Source organism: Tasmannia lanceolata, unplaced genomic scaffold (genome assembly GCF_043159265.1).
Source record: "Tasmannia lanceolata isolate RefF3 unplaced genomic scaffold, GAP_Taslan_0.1 ptg000007l, whole genome shotgun sequence".
Taxonomy (NCBI): Eukaryota; Viridiplantae; Streptophyta; class Magnoliopsida; order Canellales; family Winteraceae; genus Tasmannia; species Tasmannia lanceolata.
The window spans coordinates 4,007,728-4,014,474 of record NW_027518684.1 but is presented as its reverse complement, the minus strand read 5'-3'; the positions used below and the strand labels follow the sequence as shown (position 1 = coordinate 4,014,474).

The 6,747-nt window shown below is 41.0% G+C and overlaps 1 pseudogene; it reads right to left on the bottom strand.

Annotated features, from left to right (window-relative positions):
• Positions 1-4,500: 4,500 nt before the first annotated feature.
• LOC143880817 (UDP-glycosyltransferase 91C1 pseudogene) lies at positions 4,501-6,244 on the bottom strand (annotated as a pseudogene).
• Positions 6,245-6,747: the final 503 nt, after the last annotated feature.

Here is a 6,747-nt window from a genome sequence, read left to right as displayed (position 1 = left end):
TTTGGAAAGAAGCAATTAATGACGAAATTGATTCTATCATGGGTAATAAAACTTGGATTTTGATTGATCTACCACCTGGGTCTAAACCGATAGGATGTAAATGGATCTTCAAGAAGAAGATCAAACTAGATGGGACCATAGAAAAGTTTAAGGCAAGGTTAATTGCCAAAGGGTTTACTCAAAAACCCGGAATTGATTACTTTGACACATATGCACCTGTTGCTAGGATTTCTACCATTAGAGTGTTGATTGCCCTTGCTTCCATATACAAACTTCACATTCATCAGATGGATGTTAAAACCACATTCTTAAATGGTGAACTTGATGAAGAAGTGTATATGGAACAACCTGAGGGATTTATTCTGCCAGGCCAAGAGCATAAAGTATGTAAGCTTATCAAATCTTTGTATGGGCTTAAGCAAGCCCCTAAACAATGGCATGAAAGATTTGATAAAGTCTTAGTGTCAAATGGTTATAAGATACATGAGTCAGATAAATGTATATACAGTAAATTTAAGGGTGGCAAAGGTGTTGTTATTTGTTTATATGTTGATGACATGTTAATTTTTAGTACCGATATTGAAAGCATTCAAAGTACTAAATCATATCTTTCTCAAAACTTTGATATGAAAGATATGGGTGAAGCTGATGTGATTTTGGGTATTAGAATCATAAGACAGGATAATGGTCTTATTCTAACACAATCACATTATATTGAGAAAGTTCTCAAAAAGTTTAACCATTTTGAATGTTCACCCATTTCACCACCTTTTGACCCAAATATAAAGTTGTATCTTAATACTGGCAGGACTATCTCTCAACTAGGGTATGCTAGTGTAATTGGTAGTCTTATGTATGCTATGACTTGTACTAGGCCAGACATAGCATATGCTGTAGATAAACTTAGTAGGTTTACCAGTAATCCTAGTTTTTCTCATTGGAATGCAGTCTATAGAGTTTTAAAATATTTAAAGAAAACTATAGACTATGGTTTATGTTATAGTGGGTATCCAACTGTAATAGAAGGATACACTGATACTAGTTGGATAATTGAGCGTATAGACCATTTATCAACCAGTGGGTGGATTTTCACCCTTGGTGGGGAGCAGTCTCCTGGGCTTCTAAGAAACAGACATGCATAACAACTTCAACTATGGAAGCAGAGTTTATAGCTCTGGCAGCATGCTGTAAAGAGGCAGAATGGCTTCAGAATTTGTTATTGGAAATTCCGTTATGGTCTAAACTAATGCCATCGATTTATGTCCATTGTGATAGTCATGCCACACTATCAAGGGCATATAATCATGTTTATAATGGTAAGTCCAGACATATAGGACTTAGACATAGTGCTATAAGAGAGTTATTTACTAATGGAGTAGTAACTATTGATTTTGTGAGATCGAGCCAAAACTTGGCTGATCCATTCACTAAAGCTCTTGCAAGAGATCTGGTATGTAAAACATCATTATGGATGGGGTTAAAGCCATTAACCAATAGTCACCAATGATGGAACATCAACTCAACACTTGAATAAACATCAAGTCTTGAGTTCAATGAGTCCAAGTACATCATATGGAGTGATTGCAAGCACTATAATCTGTATTATTTGCCATCCCAAGGTAAAGTGCTTGGTACCTGTAATGTTTAAAAGGAGAAGGCTGAGTATTTAAACTCTTAATAGGCTTATAACATAGTGCTGGAGTGTTTTAGTTACAGGGGCACTCTTGATAAGCCTACCTATGTGAGTGTGGAAGTGGTGCCGCTTTTTATGAGACCTGGCTAGTCTCTAGAGCGCTCATGAAACCAAGATATAGACACAAGGCCAGTACATGTGTCGGTTTTAGAAATTGCCCAAAGAGGTGAAATCTTGTGTGTGAGACGTATCCGGTTAACCAAATAGAATAGCTAGTTCAAAGATACGTCTACTATGCAATTCTGGTTAACTTTGATATGTCCTCACTAAGTGAAGGTTCAAATCGAGAGATACCTTCATCTATGCATAAGATTTCCAAGCCTGATGAGAAAATTTTCTTTGATTTTGAAAATGGTGGGGGATTGTTAGTGATTTTGCATTTTCAAAATCATATATATTACATGTTTTAGTGTTTTGGAAAATGTTTTATCAAAAGAGTTTGGGAAAAAGAAAATGTTTTCTTGGAAATATTTGCTTTTACAAAAGGATGTAGAAGTGTAGTTGAAAAGATAGTCCCGTACCGGATGAGAGAAAAGAAAGAGAATGGCTTATAAAGCACTACCCTTTCTAACTCTTGTTGATTGCACATTGGGTTGAACCCATGGTTGGACCCGCGGGACGGTGCAACGCACCGTTCGCACACGCACACGCGCACGCGCACGCACGGCGTGGGCAATGGGCTATAGGGCGCTTTATTGGCGCTTTTTTAGGCGCACTTTGCACTTGCCTTTAATTTTTCCAGATTTGATCTGCACCGTTGGATCAAGATGAAGGTGGACCGGTTGGATGGGTGGGTCAAATGGTTCGCAGGTCCATCAAGCCGAATGGTTCAGTTGGGTTGGGCTTCGGTTCGGGCCTAACGGTCGGCCCAACGGGCCCATGACTCCAACGGTCAAAGGGTGTGATCAAATGGGTTGTGTCCCTTCCCCCAACGGTCATGTGCCAAGGGGGTGCGATCCACACCATAGATGGTTGATCTAACGATGACTGGGTTGGAGAGAGGTTTTACTCAAACCAACAGTCACCTCTAGAATCGATCAGGACCATTAAATATCAATGGGTGCGATCTAACGGTCAGATTTCAAACATTCTGGAAAGGTATCCTGTAGAGGTGTTTTTCACACTGAAAAGACACCAGATGGTCTATAAAAAATGTGCAAACTTCAGTCATTTCACATAGAAATCGAATTGGCAATTCTGACTGACTTTACACTCTCTTCTACACTCCTACAAAAATCCCCAAGTATTTCTACGTACTGTTTTTCTTTTGTTTACTGTTCTAGATACTGTTTTTCTGCAGAAACAGAATCTAGAGATTTCTCTAAGGCTTGAAATTTCGGAAGGGCATTTCGGGTTTGATTCCGCTAGTGCTACGCGTCATCAAACATTAGTAGGGCTTCCCTACTAGGCTTCATTGTATCTTGGAGGCAATTCGCGGATCCCCTTTGCACACTACTAGTGGAGGCGAATCTTGTCTTAAGGAAAGTGATATCATGCCTTGAAGCAACAAGTTTCTGTTTTCTATCATCAACAGTACCCTCAACAAATTTTATCAACACATCTTGGAAAATACAACAAAGCCCACCTTGTTTGAAGATCCAAAGTTCCAAACCATTCAGTTGTTGGCCCCAACGTTTCTAAACTGTTACCCAAAAATCATCTTCGTCGGATGATCCTGACCTTCTAGTGTGTGGATAAACTATAACAAATAGAAATCTCTGTAGATCGAAGAGTTAGGATCATCCAACGACGATGATTTTTTGGCAAACGGCCTATTTACATTGGGTCATGTCAAATGAACGGTTCGGATATTGGAATAATGTGCCCCATAATGAATTTTCTAATAAATATGCATTATATGGTGCCCGTACATAGGTGCACACATTTAAAAAAATAGAGTGGGGGCCCACTTTGTTTAGAGATTATGACTTTGTGGTCATAATCATAAGTTAATGCAAATGTAATGGTCCTTGCTCCTAAGGCATAGTGCGAGTGTGTAACCCACACCTTTGAACTATTGGAGCCCTTCATTTGATATGTCTTACTTTGGATCTATTATAAAGCCCCCAAAACATAACAATTATGCAACTCTAAATTTTAACAAGGTATATGGTATCTTAGCTCAAGCTCAGATAAGTTTTTTGAGCTAGAGTTTTTAAATAGGGTGGGTACCTATATTGTTTGGGTTATGTTAGATATTAATTCTATAGGACCTAACATAGATATGATGTCCCTAAGAAATCATCTTCATAGGATTATGGTAAGCATTGATTTGTAGAGGTTTAAAATGAACGGTTAGGATAATTGTATGGAGATAGTTTCTTAGGAACAACCTATCTATGTGAGGGTCTATAGAATGAATGGGTTGGATGAGTCAAACAACATGGGAAATGCCCTATTTAAAAACTCTACCTTGGAGCTACGCGCCCTCAATTTAATATGTGATTTTTTTGTTGTCGAGTATGAACCAATGGCCAAAGGCTCACTTGTTAGAAAACTAACGCAAGTGGGCTACACATGGTTAGTGAACGGTTAAGATCTTGGCAAATGCTAGCTATCAAATGAACGGTTCAGAAAGTGGGACCCACTACGTTCCAACATATTATTTATGGTCAAACAAGAATGTCAAGTAATTATCTTGGAAGATCAAAGAGGTAGAAGGCCAGGAAATTGATATTGCGATTGGACAATCTTAGCTATTCAGCTAGTGGGCCTGCAAATCGACGGCTGGAAAAAGTCGGGCAGAAAAGGAGCACTGGTTCATATTAACTAGCAAATCTGAAATTAACTTCGAATAATGAGGAACTTAGTTGGCGCTATTCCACTATTGACCAAAGTTGTGATTAACCATAACCCATTGACACCCCTCAAAAAGAGGTACAACTAAGACTGGCCATTAGGGTGGACTGTAATTAGGGGCACACACAATAATTTTCTGATGATGGCGCCATTGAAGAAAAAAAAAATTCATGATGGAAATGCAGGACTCCGGCTTATTGAGACAAACATGTCTATCCGTCTTGGGGGAGACTTACACAGAACAAGTAAATCACGAACATGATGACAACCTATGTTGGCTTCTATGGTCTTTGAGATATTGAACAAAACCATCAATATATCGACCATGGATCTCGCTTTCAGCAGCAAATATCTCTCTTACACCTCTTGCTTTTCCTCTAAATTCCTCACCCTCAGCTTCCACCATTACCAACTTCAATGTTTTGGCAATGTCTTTGCGTGTGAAAGAGCCATCATTCTCGTTCCTCGGCACCTCTACACCAATCTTCTTCTCTTCGATCTGCCGAGAATTCAACGATTGGTCCACTATCATGGGCAAGAGAATAAGAGGCTTCCCGAACCCAAGACCCTCGATGATTGAGCTCCAACCACCATGGCTGAAGAAACCTCCAATTGACGGGTGTGCCAATAACCTAACCTGGGGGACCCAATCCTTACAAACAAGTCCACTGCCCTTGGTTCGATCCTCAAACCCCATGGGTAGTATCTCCTCGCCCACGCCAGGTGGAGTCCGGAGTGCCCAAACAAAGGGCAATCCTGATAGCTCTAACCCAAAGGCTATTTCGTGCACTTGTTCTGTACTAAATATTAGTTGACTTCCAAATGCAACATAAACTACAGACCCTTGCAATTGTTGGTCTAGCCACTCGCCCTCTGCCCATTTCTCATGCCCACTCGTATCTTCTTGTATCGAAGGAGGGAGCAGACCCACTGGAAGAATCGGTTTATGGAGTAAATCGCTAAGAAGATTAAACCACTCCGGTTCGAATTCGGTGCAGCTACGTAGGGCCACAATGTCACACCCTTGGAGTGTAGAATAGAACCGGTAATTTATAGACACACCAGAAGCATCTTTTCTAGTGGTAGCCTCAAAATTTCCATTAGCCTCATAGGGCCGGAATATCACTTTAGAAGGGAATGGGACCCATGGAGGAACCACAGTTAATTGATCTGGCGATGTACGGTTGTCTATCATCTTGGGCGATGGTGGGCCCATGAACCCACAAGATGCAGCACTAAATGTGCCGAAGAAGGCACACGATAGCTTCAACTTAGCAGCCACACGGGAGACCCAATATGGAAAGGCATCATATATAATCCAATCTGGGGTTGGGGATGCATGTTCAAGGAACACTGACAAAGGTCCCTCCAGCTCGTCCAGTGTCTTGAACAGGTAGTGGGTCTCGGCTAGTGGAATGTCTCTGGTGGCCTCAGCACCTTCGGGCAGGCCCTCAACGTGAGGCAAGGGAAGCTCTACTAGATTTATGTTGGAGGATAAATGTGGAGGGATGTCTGGAAGCCTTGAGATATTTTTGGGGGTGGAAATGAAGGAGATACGGTGACCCCTTTTGGCCAAGCACATGGAGAACTCTAGAAAGGGCAATATGTGACCAAAGGCTAACGATTGGAACATAACAAGGTGAAGCACTTCTTCGTCTTCTTCTTCACCCTTCATTGTGAAGATGGAATGATGAAGACAGTGATGGGAGGCACTGGGTAACGAATAGATGTGACGACTCCTTTTGGCTTGAAGGCTTGGAGATCCGTGAGAATGGAATGCAACTCTGTATAAAATTTGTGTGTGTGCGTGTGAGTGAGAGAAAGAAAGAGAGAGAGAGACTACCCACATTAATTGTAGGGGGCACATCCGCACATGGGAACGTAATCGGCGCAAATCATTTGGTGGGCCACACCTTTGCAACAGACTAGTCAAATGATCCTAATCCTAATCCAAATCCAAATCCAAATCCAAATCCATTGATCAAGGTGGGTTTGACCAGTGAGTCAGCCAATCATTAATTGTAGGGGCACATGGGAACGTAATCGGTGGGCCACACCTTGGCAACAGACTAGTCAAATGATCCTAATCCTTTGATCAAGGTGGGTTTGACCAGTGAGTCAGCCACTCATTAATTGTATGGGGCTGGCAGCCACACCTTTAAGAGACCAACTACACATTAATTGTAGTGGGTCTCTGTATAAAATGTGAGAACGGAATGCAAGACTCTGTATAAAATTATATATGTGTGTATAAA